The sequence below is a fragment of the Arvicola amphibius genome, chromosome 17 (assembly GCF_903992535.2).
Source record: "Arvicola amphibius chromosome 17, mArvAmp1.2, whole genome shotgun sequence".
Lineage (NCBI taxonomy): Eukaryota > Metazoa > Chordata > Mammalia > Rodentia > Cricetidae > Arvicola > Arvicola amphibius.
The window spans coordinates 20,511,887-20,525,539 of record NC_052063.2 but is presented as its reverse complement, the minus strand read 5'-3'; the positions used below and the strand labels follow the sequence as shown (position 1 = coordinate 20,525,539).

General features: G+C 36.9%; 1 protein-coding gene and 1 pseudogene across 1 annotated transcript in view; both read left to right on the top strand.

Annotated features, from left to right (window-relative positions):
- The window catches only part of Acss3 (acyl-CoA synthetase short chain family member 3), a 174,280-nt gene that overhangs the window by 44,631 nt on the left and 115,996 nt on the right, over window positions 1-13,653 (top strand). The gene's annotated exons all lie outside the window — the stretch shown is intronic.
- On the top strand, window positions 7,687-8,943 carry LOC119803615 (annotated as a pseudogene).

Genomic DNA, 13,653 nt, shown 5'->3' with positions numbered 1-13,653 from the left:
TCTTCTACATGTTGATATCCAGTTATGCCAGCACCATTTGTTGAAGATGCTTTCTTTTTTTCATTGTATAATTTTAGCTTCTTTGTCAAAAATGAGGTGTTAATATGTATGTGGATTCATATCCTGGTCTTCAATTCAATTCTATTGGTCAACCTCTCTATTTTGATGACAGTTCCAATCTCTTTTCATTACTTAGTTCTGTAACAGAGCTTGATGTCAGGGATGGTGGTGCCTCTGGAAGTTCCTTTATTGTACAACATTATTTTGGCTAGCCTGAGTTTTTGCTTTTTCATATGAAGTTGACTATTGTTCATTCAAGGTCTGTGAAGAATTGTGTTGGGCTTTTGATGGGGTTGCATTGAATCTATAGATTGCTTTTGGTAGGATTGCCATTTTTATTATGTTGATCCTACCTATCTAAGAGCATAGGAAATCTTTCCACTTTCTGGTATCTTCTTCATTTTCTTTCTTCAAAGACTTAAAGCTCCTGTCAAAAAGGTTTTTCACTTCTGTGGTTAATGTTATTCCAAGATAGTTTATGCTATTTGTGGCTATTGTGAAAAGTGATGTTTCTCTGATTTCTTTCTCAGCTTCTTTATTATTTGTATAGAGGAGGGTTACTGTTTTTTTTTTTTCAGTTGATCTTGTATCCTGCCATATTACTGAAGGTATTTATTAGTTGTGGGAGTTCCCTGGTAGAGTTTTTGGTGTCACTTATATAGTGGGAATTAACCTTCAATGCATGGGCACTGAAGACCACGTTCTAAATAGACTTCCAGTAGCACAGACACTGAGAACAACAATAAATAAATGGGACCTCCTAAAACTTAGAAGCATCTGTAAAGCATAGGACACAGTCAATAAGACAAAAAGCAGCCTACTGAATTGGAAAAGATCGTCACGAACCCTACATTAGATAAAGAACTGATATCCAAAATAAAAAAAAGAACTCAAGAAATTAGACATCAAAATTCTAAATAGCCCAGTTTAAAAAATGGGGTACAGAACTAAACAGAGAATTCTCAACAGAAGAATCTCAAATTGCCAAGACACTTAAGGTAATATCAACATTCTTAGCCATCAGGGATTTGCAAATCAAAACAACTCTGAGATACTATCTTACACTTGACAGAAAGGCTAAGAGCAAAACCACCAATGATAGCTTATGGTGGAGAGGATGTGAAGGAAGGGAAACACTCATCCATTGCTGGTAGGAATGCAAACTTGTATATCCACTTTGCAAATCAGTATGGCAGTTTCTCAAAAAAATGGGAATCAACCTATCTCAGGATCCAGCAATACCACTCTTGGGCATATACCCAAAAGATGCTCAATCATACTACAAACACATTTGTTCAGCTATGTTCATAGCAGCATTATTCATAATAGTCAGAACCTGGAAACAACCTAGATGGCCTTCAACTGAAGAATGGATAAAGAAAATGTGGCAATTTACACATTAGAGTACTACTCAGCAGTAAAAAAAATGACATCCTGAATTTTGCATACAAATGGGTGGAATGAGGAAATACTATCCTGAGTGAAGTAACCCGGACCCCAAAAGATGAATATGGTATGTACTCACTCATAAGTGGATACTATCTATAAACAAAGAATGTTGAGCCTATAATTCATGATCTTAGAGAAGCTAAGTAATAAGATGAACACTAAGAAAAACATATATAGATCCACTGGACTCTAGAGAAATTCCCAGGATACCACAAGGATGACCCCAGCTAAGATCCTAAGAATTAGAGGAGAGGGGGTCCTAACTTTCCGTGCCCTGTGGTCAGACTGATGAACATCTTAAATATCCCCATAAAACTTTCATCCATCAACTGGTGAAAATAGAGGCAGAGACTCACATCAGAGCACTGGACCATGCTGCCAAAGTCCAGTAGAAGAGTGGAAAGAATGAAAATATGAGCAAAGAGGTCAAGATCGGTATGGATTCTCCCACTGAAAAACAGTCTACCTGAGCTAATGGGAGCTCACTAACACCAGCCAGACTAAGGAACAAGAATAGGACCAAGTAGTCCCTCTGAATGTGGTTGACAGTTGCATGGCTGGGGGCAGACTGAGGAGTCACTGGAATTGGCACCAGGATTTATCCCTACTGCATGTACTGGCTTTTTGGGAACCTATTGTCTTTGGATGGATACCTTGGTCAGGCTTGGTATAGTAGGGACCTTCCCCAAAGCAATGTGCCTTACCTTCTCTACTGAGTGGATAGAGGTGGGGTGGGGGCATATGTGGATGGAACAGGAGAAGGGAAGTTAGTGGGAACTTGGATTGGTATGTATCATGAAAAGAGAAATAATTTCTTTTCTTTTTTTTAAAGAAGTAGTCCATGACAAAAAAAAATGTACTTTCTTTTGGTATTGACTGTCTTATTTATACAGTTAAATCTCTGTCTCTTTTTTCTCTTTGTGCACACACACACACACACACACACACACACACACACGTACACAAATCAATCTGAAAAAATAGGATAACAAAATCAAACTTATAAACCATTGAGCTACTTGCTATATTAATATATTAATTTACCATCGTGAATAATGTCTTCCTACAACTAAATGACTGAAAAATAAATGCGGTGAGCTTTGGTTTTGTGACATGCTCTCTTTAATGCTTTAATTCCTGAATCACATATTGGTGACTTAACATCAATAAAATTTTTGATGATGCTATGTTTCATGACATCATCATTGTCCTAATTTACATGATACAATAAAAGTAGCACGCAGTTAATTTAAATAATTGCCCAGATAATACAGAGTATGACTCCCTATTCAATTTTTAAAAAGCTTCAATGTTAATGAAAATGAAAAAAAATTAAGATTCTTCTAGAAAACTGAACCTACATTGCTATAGATCCCAGTTAGAGAAATTCGCAATTGAACATTTCATTAGCTCAAGAGAAGAGGGATTTGGCTTCAACTGGCAGCATAGGTTACTGCTTTTAATGGTCTGCTTAGTTAATGAATGCAGGCTATGCAGAGATAAAATGTGTTAAGATAATGACGTACAGAGGGTGTGAAGATGACTCAGTAGATAATGTGGTGTTTGTATTAGAAAAAGGACTTGCCGTTACAGCCTGGGCTTTATAACCATAGAATTAGGGAGTAGAGGAAGAAACAAAAAACTTATCACTGACCAGCCAGCCTAATAAAATAGGCAAAATATTTAGTAAGCTACGCATTCAGTGAGACACTTTGTCTCAAAAAAGTAGGGTGGAGAGTGATAGAAGAGCTATATGTCCTTGGCATTCATACACATGACCAATTACATGTGTACATACCTGTGCAGAACATCCATGAATAAAGTAGATAAGAACTCCTTACCATGTTGGTCATATACAGTAATTCTCTGCAACCACAAGCCCCCAATTAAATGTTTCATTTTGTACGTTGCCTTGGAGTGACTACATATCATGAGGACCACTGGAAAAGTTATTTTAAGAGTATTGTGTCTAAGAATGTAAAATGTTTGAATATATGATATGGTTGTATTATTAAAGAACCCTGGAGTTCTAAAATCAGCACATTAAAAGTTTTGAACCCCAGTTTTAAATTTTCTTCAAGCATTTTCCTAATTTCAAACTATCTGCCCCAGAAACAAATTCTGGGATTCTGCTATGCCTCAGGCTATAGAGTATATCCACAAACATCTTTGTTCATTTTAACTCTGGTTTTCTGAATGTAATTGGTAACCATAAGATCATGGGGAGTAACACTATTTGGAGGTGTGGCTTGGTGGAGTAGGTGTGGCCTTGATGGAGGAAGTGTGTCACTGTGGGGGTTGGGCTTTGAGCTCTCATATGCTCAAGCCACACCCAGTGTCTCAGTTCACTTCTTGTTGTCTTTGTGTCAGATGTAGCATTTGTGTTTAATACTTTGGAGGAAAAATAAAAAAGTTTCAGAAGTCATTTCTTTATACATTTAGACTCCAAAAGCTCCAGGACCTTGTTGCTGTCTTTTAATATGTTTTAAACCCCCTCTAATAAATTTTACTTCTTCCTTCAAAAATCATTTTAAACTTCTGACCTTATACCTAAAGCCGTCAACCATAATAGGGAAAACAACTTCAAACCTGGGAGCTGTGATTGAAACTTTTTATTATCAAACCAGCAGACTTTCTGTCTTCTGACTTTCCTCTGCTAATGCTTTCTCTCTGTTCACTATTATTCCATCCTTGAGACCAGGAAAACAGACTTTGAGATCTCTCTCCTCTGCTGTTCTGTTGGACCCTTGTAACCTCAATCAGTGCTGACTCTTTTAAAACCAGACTTAATACACAGGGGGTTGTGCCACAGGCACCTACCATGTAGTATGCAGCTCTCAAAGTGAGGAGATGATAGATTCTTTTCATCAGAAAGAAACAGTAAGTGTTTGAGTATTTAGAAGTGTAACCTGTCTTTATCAGTACACAATCTCTGCATGATTGAAATATCATATGAAATGTAGTTAGGAAGCACAATGTAGATGTTCTTCTATATCAATTAAAATTCAAATTTTAAAAATAACAAAACAAAAATATCTTTCTGCTACTCCTTTAATTATTATTTAATTTTGAAATGATAGGCAGCTTTTTTTCCTATTTTTATCACATACTTCCCTACAACTCTCTAAAATATGTTCCTTCAGATAGATAAAGTAATCACCATTCTATTATTATTAATACCAGTATATTGTCAATATTTTACATTTTTTTTTCATGCCACCTTTACAGTCTTGGAAACTCAGCTCTCACTTCTGCCTGCCTCCGTTTGTGTTCTTCATACATGCCTCCATCTGTCTTCTGCCCTTGTTGACTAGAAATACTTTTACCTCTGTCTGGCCCTTCTTCTCCCCTCCTCTGGTGTTCTCTTGGCTGTACACATTCTACCTCGGTGTTTACTCCTGCTTCCATGACTTTTGCTGCCACCCGTGTGGTGTGTGAAAGTTGTTGTGTCCGGCTCTTTCACACCACCCTATCTCTTTCTCCAAATGCTGAGATAATTTACACGTTGTTGAGAAAGTATCCAAGCTCGGTAGTTCATCTTCACTCAGACTTAAAACATGCCAAGCCCCTGTTCTCCCTTTGCATCCAAACTTTGGGATTGTTTCCATTTGTATGATGTAATTAAAAATGAAATCTTTCCTTCTACTTCCCTGAATTCATCAATTACCTTTTTGCATACTATATAATGGACATTTCTCATTAATATTCAATCACAAATCACACTACTATAATTTATGAAGTAACAATTACATTTTAAGGATTTTAAATTATTCTTTCTTTCAGTGTTAGTATTTTGCAATTATTTTACCCTTGTGTGGTTTGAATATGCACTATGTAATAGGTCCTTATTTTAAAAGCTTGGAGCCCAGAATGGCATATTGGAAGATGCTGTGTAAATTTGGATTGTAAGGCTTAATGGGAGACAATTAGGTTGTTGAAAACAGGCCCTTTAAAGGGTTATTGAACCTTAATATTTTCCTGTCTCTCTGTAGCTTTCTCTACCTCATCTTTCCAATATGATATACTCTCCTGGCTAGATACCCAAAGCAATGTGTCTACATATTCTTGGACTTTAAGTTCCAGATTCTGAACTGAAATAAACTTTTTTATTTATTTATTTTCTCAGTTATTTAGTTTTAGTAGTTGAAGCTGACTAACACAGTGTTGTTCTTAGGACAAGTCGAAACTCAAGGGTGCTTTAACAAGCTGCATATTTGGTATATTTTCTGACCTTTTTAACTCTCTCATAACTTCATGATGAAAAATTGTCATACCCATTGAGAACTGCTTTGATTTTCATTCAGATGATACATACATTGACAATGATTTGGCAGAAGTTGTCATGTGAACAAAGGTGGGAGAAGGTCATAGTTCCCCAATTACTGACACCTAGAATTCATAGATGCCAAAATGGTTAAAAGACAGAGGAAACAGACGACCTAAAGCTGACCCTAGTTTTCCTTTCATTTTGGTTACAGGCACTGTAGTCAAGCTGTGTGCATGATAGGCATCAACGACCCTTCCCAATCTATAGACTTGAACTTCTTTTTGGTGTAGAATTTTTTCTCTGTCAATGATGGTGTCCTGCTATGTATGAGCATTGTTTGAAAATTAACAAGGTCTTGTTTTCAGGGTGTGCTATATTCTCATGCTGTAAGTGTAGGCTTAATCATGTGACTAGTAAAGAAATGGGAAAATATTACTTTCCAAGATCGTGAGCATGTAAGCCACAGAAATATGAGATTGAACTAATTTTCTGTGAAATGTAGTATGGAATTCACATTAGTGTTGAAAGCACACAGATTATTAAAATTGTAGTTATTTCAACCTTGAATAAATTGAATTAAATAGTTCTTCATTACACTTTACTTCCAAACACATAGTATTAAAATGACTAAATATTGATAGAAACTCTCATGTGAGGAAAGTAGAAATGAGCAAAATTGTTATCATCAATAATAATATTTACTTCTTCACTGGGGAAAATCACTCTATAAGAGGAAACATCGCAGTAAATGTTTCTATCAGTCAGGTAGCTATTTTAAATGTAGGAAAATATTTTATAATTTTCTTCTTTCAAAATTGAAGAGTATCATTCTTAAATATAAAATATTTATTATTTTATGCCTTAGAAAAGTAACAATAAACTTCAGTCTTGAACATATGTGGTATGATATTATCAGTTAGAAAATTGTTATGTTTCTTTATTTAATAACATTGTATTTCCACTAGAATACCTGCATGGTGCTCATGTCGAACTTTTAGACCATTTCCAGTCTTCCAAAATGGAATGAACTGCGACGAGAAGGTCAGATGTCCTCCATCTAGTGGATGCCCCCAACGTGTGCAGCTTAAGTTGATGGACTGTCAATCACTGCAATTACTGACAGTGCAGATGCTTTCAGAAGCCAAGTATGTAATATAAATAGGAGAAGTAGGCAGGTGACTGAAAACCAGTTATTTGCATGTATTACACCTTTACTACAGCTATGGAACTATAGAGTAAAAATCACAGCATACACACAAACAAACGACATGACAAATAATACTCACGAAATGTCATCAGGTAAAGTGAGTCAATAGCTCAAATACCATCAGGTTCAGTTGATTAATGTCCTCTAGGGCCCATGCCTGGTATTATAAAGCCTTCCTATTTTTCAAGGCAATCACTGGGTTCTCTGAATTTGTATATTGTCTTCATTTATTTTCCACTATTCACAAAATATTTGAAGCTAAATAGTTTATATGGCATAATATGTGAGAGAAAATGTCATACGGCTGACAGGAAATAATAGATATTCATAGGTCAGGTGGTTTCTTCTTGTATCTGCCTGCTCTCACAAGAACCTACTTGAAATCCACAAGAACTACATTTATTCCTGCCAAGGGGATACCTCATTTCCTTCTCTTAGATCTCAGTCCTTAAAAGTTCTGCCAAGACTCGTGAAAACATGTAACACATTTCTGGTACTGGGGGTCTTATTTGATAGCATATGATTTCTAGTTTGACTATTTTCTCCTCCGTTATATTGTAATACCATTATATACATAATTAGAAAAATTCTGCATTAGTAGATTTCTGTAACTTTTCAAAAGGTCTTTAGCCTTCCTGTGTTAACCAGGAACTGGATAGTACAACATCATTCTTTATTACCATCATAATTTAAAGGGAATGTAATGGCTGGAGTCTTTGATATCCTGCAGATGAAGACAGAGGATATCCTCAAATTCCTTCTCACAGAAACCCACTTTCATGGTGGCAACCTTGACTTCCAGATGGAGCAGTCCATCTAAAAACTGAAAAAGGATAGTTATCTTCATCATAAATCTGAAGAGAACATGGGAGAAGTTGTTCACAGTTCAAGCCATTCTTGCCTTTGAGAAACCTGCTAATGCCAGCTTCATCTCCTCCAGGAACACTGGTCAATTAGCTGTGCTGAAGCTTGCGCTTGCCACTGGAACCATTCTAATTGCTGGTGGCTTCACACCTGGAACCCGTACTCCCCAAATCAAAGCAGCCTTAAGGGAGCCACTGCCTCTAGTGGTAACTGCTCCCAAGGCTGACCACCAGCCCATCACAGAGCCCTCTTATGTCAACCTGCCCACCGCTTGTTTTGTGTAACAGATCCTCCTTTGTGCTGGGTGGATGTTGCCATTCCATGCAATAACAAGGGGTTCGCTCTGTGGGTCTGAGTTGGAGGATGCTGACTTGTGTGCGGCCAGTTCTCCTTATGCGTGGTTCCATCTTTTGTGAGGCCCATGGGGCGTTATGCCTCATCTCTACCTTTACAGAGATCTGGAAGAGACTGAGAAGGAAGAGCAGGACATGCCTGAAAAGGCTGAGACCACGGTAGAATTCCAGGGTGAACGGACTGCATTAGCTCCCATGTTCCTTACAGCTCAGTTAAAGGGGGCAAACTGGTCTGAGGGTGTGCACATGTCCTGCACTGTTAGGACTAATGAGTCCTGGCCTTCAGCTGCTCTTCCCTGCTAGAGCCTTCTAATTGAAGTTACTAGAAGCTGTGCTTAGCTTAGAGGATCAGAGGATAGGATTTTCATCTGTTGGCCATTGACTGCTGGGTATTTAAGCCTCCATGGTCCTATTAAAGAGGGGCTTTTGGTACCAGTGTTGGAAGGTCTGTGTGTCGATCTGTCTCTGCATGTGTATTCTCCACCTCCAGCCCCTTGCCCGAAGCTCATGAACTGGGGTCTAGAGCATAGAGAACAGACGGGGGCCGTGGTGCAAGGCACTGCACGCTTATCCAGCAGTTTCCTACTGAACACTGGAGCATCCAACCAGCCTTTGAGGACTGGTCGGCAGCTCCCTCTGAACAGGCCACTGAGTGTTTTGGAACCACCAATGAGTGGTCCAGAGCTGCTCTGAAGACTCTCCAGTGGTCGAAAGAAAAAAGAAGGACACTAAAGTTTCTATAAAAGTTTTGATAAGCTAGGGAAATAAAACCAAGTCTTTAGTGTTACTTCTCCTTACTTATATCCTTCCTCCATCCTGCCCTCTGATCCCCAGCCCATTTTCTCCTCCCACTCTAATGTTTATTTTATCTTCTTATAATGCTATACTCTATTTTCCCTTCCTTGGAAGATGCTTCTGCCTTGCTGGTCCCTTACGATCTACCTAATTTCTGTGGAGCACATATCCAATGCTTAAAAGAAAGCGACTCGTGGTAATGGGAATGGCGGATGTCTTTGGAACGTTTGCCTTCCCTTGGGACCATTTTCTTCCTAATGGGTTGCCTTGTGCAGCCATGATGTGATGGATGTCCCTAGTTTTGTTGTAACTTGTCATGTTGTTGTTTGGTTCATATCCCTGGGAGGCCTGCTCTCTTTCTGAAGGAAAGTGGGGGAGGAGTAGATCCGGGGAGAGGGGAGGTGATAGGGAGGATTGAGAAGAGTGGAGGGAGGGAATACTGTGGGCAGGATGTAATGTAGGAGAGAAGAATAAAAAAAACACGCAATTAAAAGGAAAATATCCACATATAAAGGGAAATACACAGTGTATGTCTTTCTGAGTCTGGATTACTTAATTTAGGATGGTTTCTTTTCTAGCTCCATTTACCTGAAAATTCCATGTTTCTTAAGTGTTGAGTGACATGTTACTGTATAAATGTACAGAGTTTGCATTCTCCATTTAGTGGTTGATGGACATATAGGGCATTTCCATTTTCTGGCTATTATGAATAGAACAGTAATAAACTTGGTGAGCAAGTGTCCCTGTAGTAATATCTTTTGTGTGTGTATATATATATATATATATATATATATATATACACACACACACATATCCAAGAATGGTATAGGTGGATCTTGTGATTTATCAGTTTTCAACTTAATGAGGATCCTTCATACTGGTTTTCAAGCTATTTTGTTCTCTCACCAGAAACGAGTAAATGTTGTCATTTGCTATAATGATCTTAACCATTCTGACTAGGATAAAATGAAATCTCAAAGCAGTTTTAAATTGCATTTCTTTTGTGGTTAAGGAAACATGTCTTTAAGTGTTTCTTAGCATTTGCATTTTGCCTTTTGAGAACTCATTGGTTCTATATTCTATTTTTTAAAAAAATTTTATTATTGGTTTCCTGGTGTTCAGGTTTTGAGTACGGTGTATTGCCAAGATACTAGCCGTCTGTCAAATATGCACTCAGTAGAGATTACTTCCCCCATGCTGTGGTCTACCTCTTGAATGATGTTGTCCTTTGATGTCATAAACTTTTCAGCTTCATCTTTATGAGGTTCCATTTATTAATTGTTGGTCATAATACCTACATCATTAACATCCTGTCCAAAGAATCTTTTCCTGGGTCAATGAGTTCAATCTTATTCTCCACTTTCTCTTCTGTTTTATTCAGGTATCTGATCTTACCTAGATGTCCTCATTTCATCTGGAGTTGAGTTTTATGAAGGGTGATAAATATACATCTAAATCATTTTTTCACATTCAAATTCATATATCTGTAAGAATAGATATGGATCAAATCAGGGTGGTAGATATAGATCTAAATAATTCTTTAACATTCATATATGAATAAGAATCACTGCTCTTTAAATGCATGCTGTTGCTAATGGTATTGGTTACTGACCATAGCCTGTTGGTAAAACCGTGCTTCTGAATACACCACATGCTTATTTCATTAAACATGGAGAAATTGAGTTGGTGTTCAAAAATAATTTCCACTCCTATTGACTAGCATTTATAGTGTAACAATACTGACCTGTACTGTATGACAGAGCCACAAAGTGGCAAATATGGGAGTAATCAACCACTTTTTATCAGATACGAGAATAGCTCCATGAGATAAAATCCACACCTGATGCTTTTAAAGAGGCAAAGAACCTGGGACTAGATATGTCATAGGTCTTAGATAAAGCCATATATATAAAGTCTAATATATATTACATATAATTTATGAAAAACATATATGCTAGCCTATAGATCAGTGTCTCATCAACCAACATTAGATGTTTCTTCTTCTAGTAGATGATAATTTACATAGAAATCTACAAATGGAAAATGTGCAGAGAGTAAGAGACTTTGGAGTGCTCACTGCTCAATGGGATCTCTTTGTTATACCCATAACTTTAAGGCTCAGAGATTTATGTGGAAGAGGGAGGCAGAATCATTGTATGTACCAGAGATGGTGTAAGACACTAAGAAACAGCACTCATCCAATACAAACTTCAGAGAAACTGTACTGTGGCAGCATGCAGGAGACTTACCCTATCTCAAATCAGACAAATTCCCAACGCCGAGAATGGGTAATGGGAACAAAGTTCCATCCTTATCCAAGAAGCTATTTTAATTCATAGCTGCTAAGAGGGAAAAATCAGTTTTTTTTTTCAATGCTGTATATTGACACTGGGTATATTAACCACACTCCAGGATATGCCTCATTCTCAAGAATCGTTGACCAACACAAAATATATTCACTTGATGCTTTTTGTCTGCTTGTTTTGTTTTGATTTTTAAGAGAGAGAAAGACAGGAAGTTGGTTAGGTCAGGAGGGTAGAAAGAAGTGTAAAGAGTTGGAGGGGAAAGAATATGATCAAAATATATTGTATGAAAATTTAAAAAATAATTACAAATAGAATAAATTAAAAAACGACTAATTCATATCACCACAAGGGGATGAAATTCCTTTAAAGGGCACACTCACTCACACTCAAACAAAAACACATATGAAGCCTAACAAATTTAATAGTTGTTATTATCTAGCAACTATAACTAATTTTGATATTGTGCTTGGCCAGTGACTTATCTCTATGAGATCTTAGTTTTAAAAGGACGGCCTTGGGTCTCCTGATGTCATTGCTCTCCGTGGACAGAAGCACTGTGGGCTGCTTCCAGTCATCTCTGAGTGAGACTAGAATACACAACTCACAATGCTGTTTCCTAGATTAGCTTTCATTTAAAGTCTATTTTAATTCAGTCACAGGTGTTATTCAAAATTTTAATGTTAAAGTTGTAAACAGGGGATTGTATTCAGATCTCTACACTAAATGCTTATTGGACAGTGGGACAGTGTAATGGCATGGCACAGTGATTTCTGTAGTGATTACATGTCGAAATGCTTGCCTATAACTCCCGAGTGTTTACTTCCATTTCTGAGCTGTGTATGGAATTTAAGTTTGTGATATATATATATATATATATATATATATATATATATATATATATATAAAATTTCCTTTGTGTATTTTCCTTATGACTTTCTTCTGGGCAACACTCCACTATACAGTTTGTAGTATTCAGAAAAATAAAACACAAAGGTTTTTTTCTTTTCTTTTCCATTTCTTTTACCAGAGACCTTAACCTTAGAGAAAAATGGTCGGAATTCAGAATTGTTTGAACTCATCAGAAATGAGAGGTAGAAAGACGTGAAGAGAACCACTAATAGCTCCCTCTGTTCATTTTCCCGAACAATCAGTTTCAAAAGGCCAGTCACAATCTTGTGGTTGCCCACTGGGCCCTACTGGTGCCTTGACAATGACCACTCTAATTTTCTGTCTTAAATAGCGTAGTCACAGATATCTACTTATTCTTAGCCTCCAACGGGTCTCTCCTAAAATGTGACTTCCTTAGGGGTGTCTCTCCCAACTATCATTGGAAATTACACCTACCTTTCTCATAAGATGAGTAATATTTGAATAAAACACATGTACTTATCTTTAAATTACAGGTACACCTTCTGCTAAAATAAAATTAAGTACTAATAGGGTAGAGATTTTTGTCTGTCTTATTTGTCTTATTTACAGATCTGATCAATCACATAATCACATAATGGAGAGGGATAGAGACATAGAATATATATATATATATATATATATATATATATATGCAGATACTGCTTCTACTTTGTAAGAAATAATATTTTGTGTGAAAGAACAGTTTTAAAGTGATAGAATATTGAAGTTTTTGTGAAGTCTGGGCACACAGCCTGCTGTAATTGGGTGCCAAAACGTTTCTTGCAGCAAATTATATTATGTGTGTGCTTATGATCTGCTTTGCTATATTTTTACTAGAAATTGCCAAAACATGTGTTAAGAGGAAGGACATTTTTATATTTGATCTCAAAATGTATGATAAAAGTGAAAAGAGGTTTGTATCCTTGGTCCAAAAGGATATTACTCTGTAATTATTTCGTATAAATATTTAGTATAAGAAGTATAATGAAAAATTGACTTGAGGTATTAAAAAGAACAAAGAAGATGAGGCCAGGAAACATGACAATTTTCTTGCTATTTCATTTACTAGTCGTGTGATGTCTGATTAGCTCTTTGTTACCGCTGAGCCTCATTTACCTAGCCTATGAAAGGGAGAAAGAACGTAGTAAACTCTGCTTCATTTGATTTTACATATATAGCCATGTTTTCTCTCTCAATGTATTCGTTTTCGTAGTTAATCCACCATAGAGCTAAATTTATAGGTCTTTCATTTTCCCTTTGGTTGCTTAACAGACTGTTAGAATATAAGCTCTGTATGGCAGAAATCTAGTTTTCTTTTTCATTATGCATCGCCAATTACACATAGCAAATCAGACATGGTAACTTGCTGAGTCAATATGCTGTATGATGAATGGGTAAGCAATATCAGCCGTGGAGTTTATCTGATAACTTGGTGGTAAATTT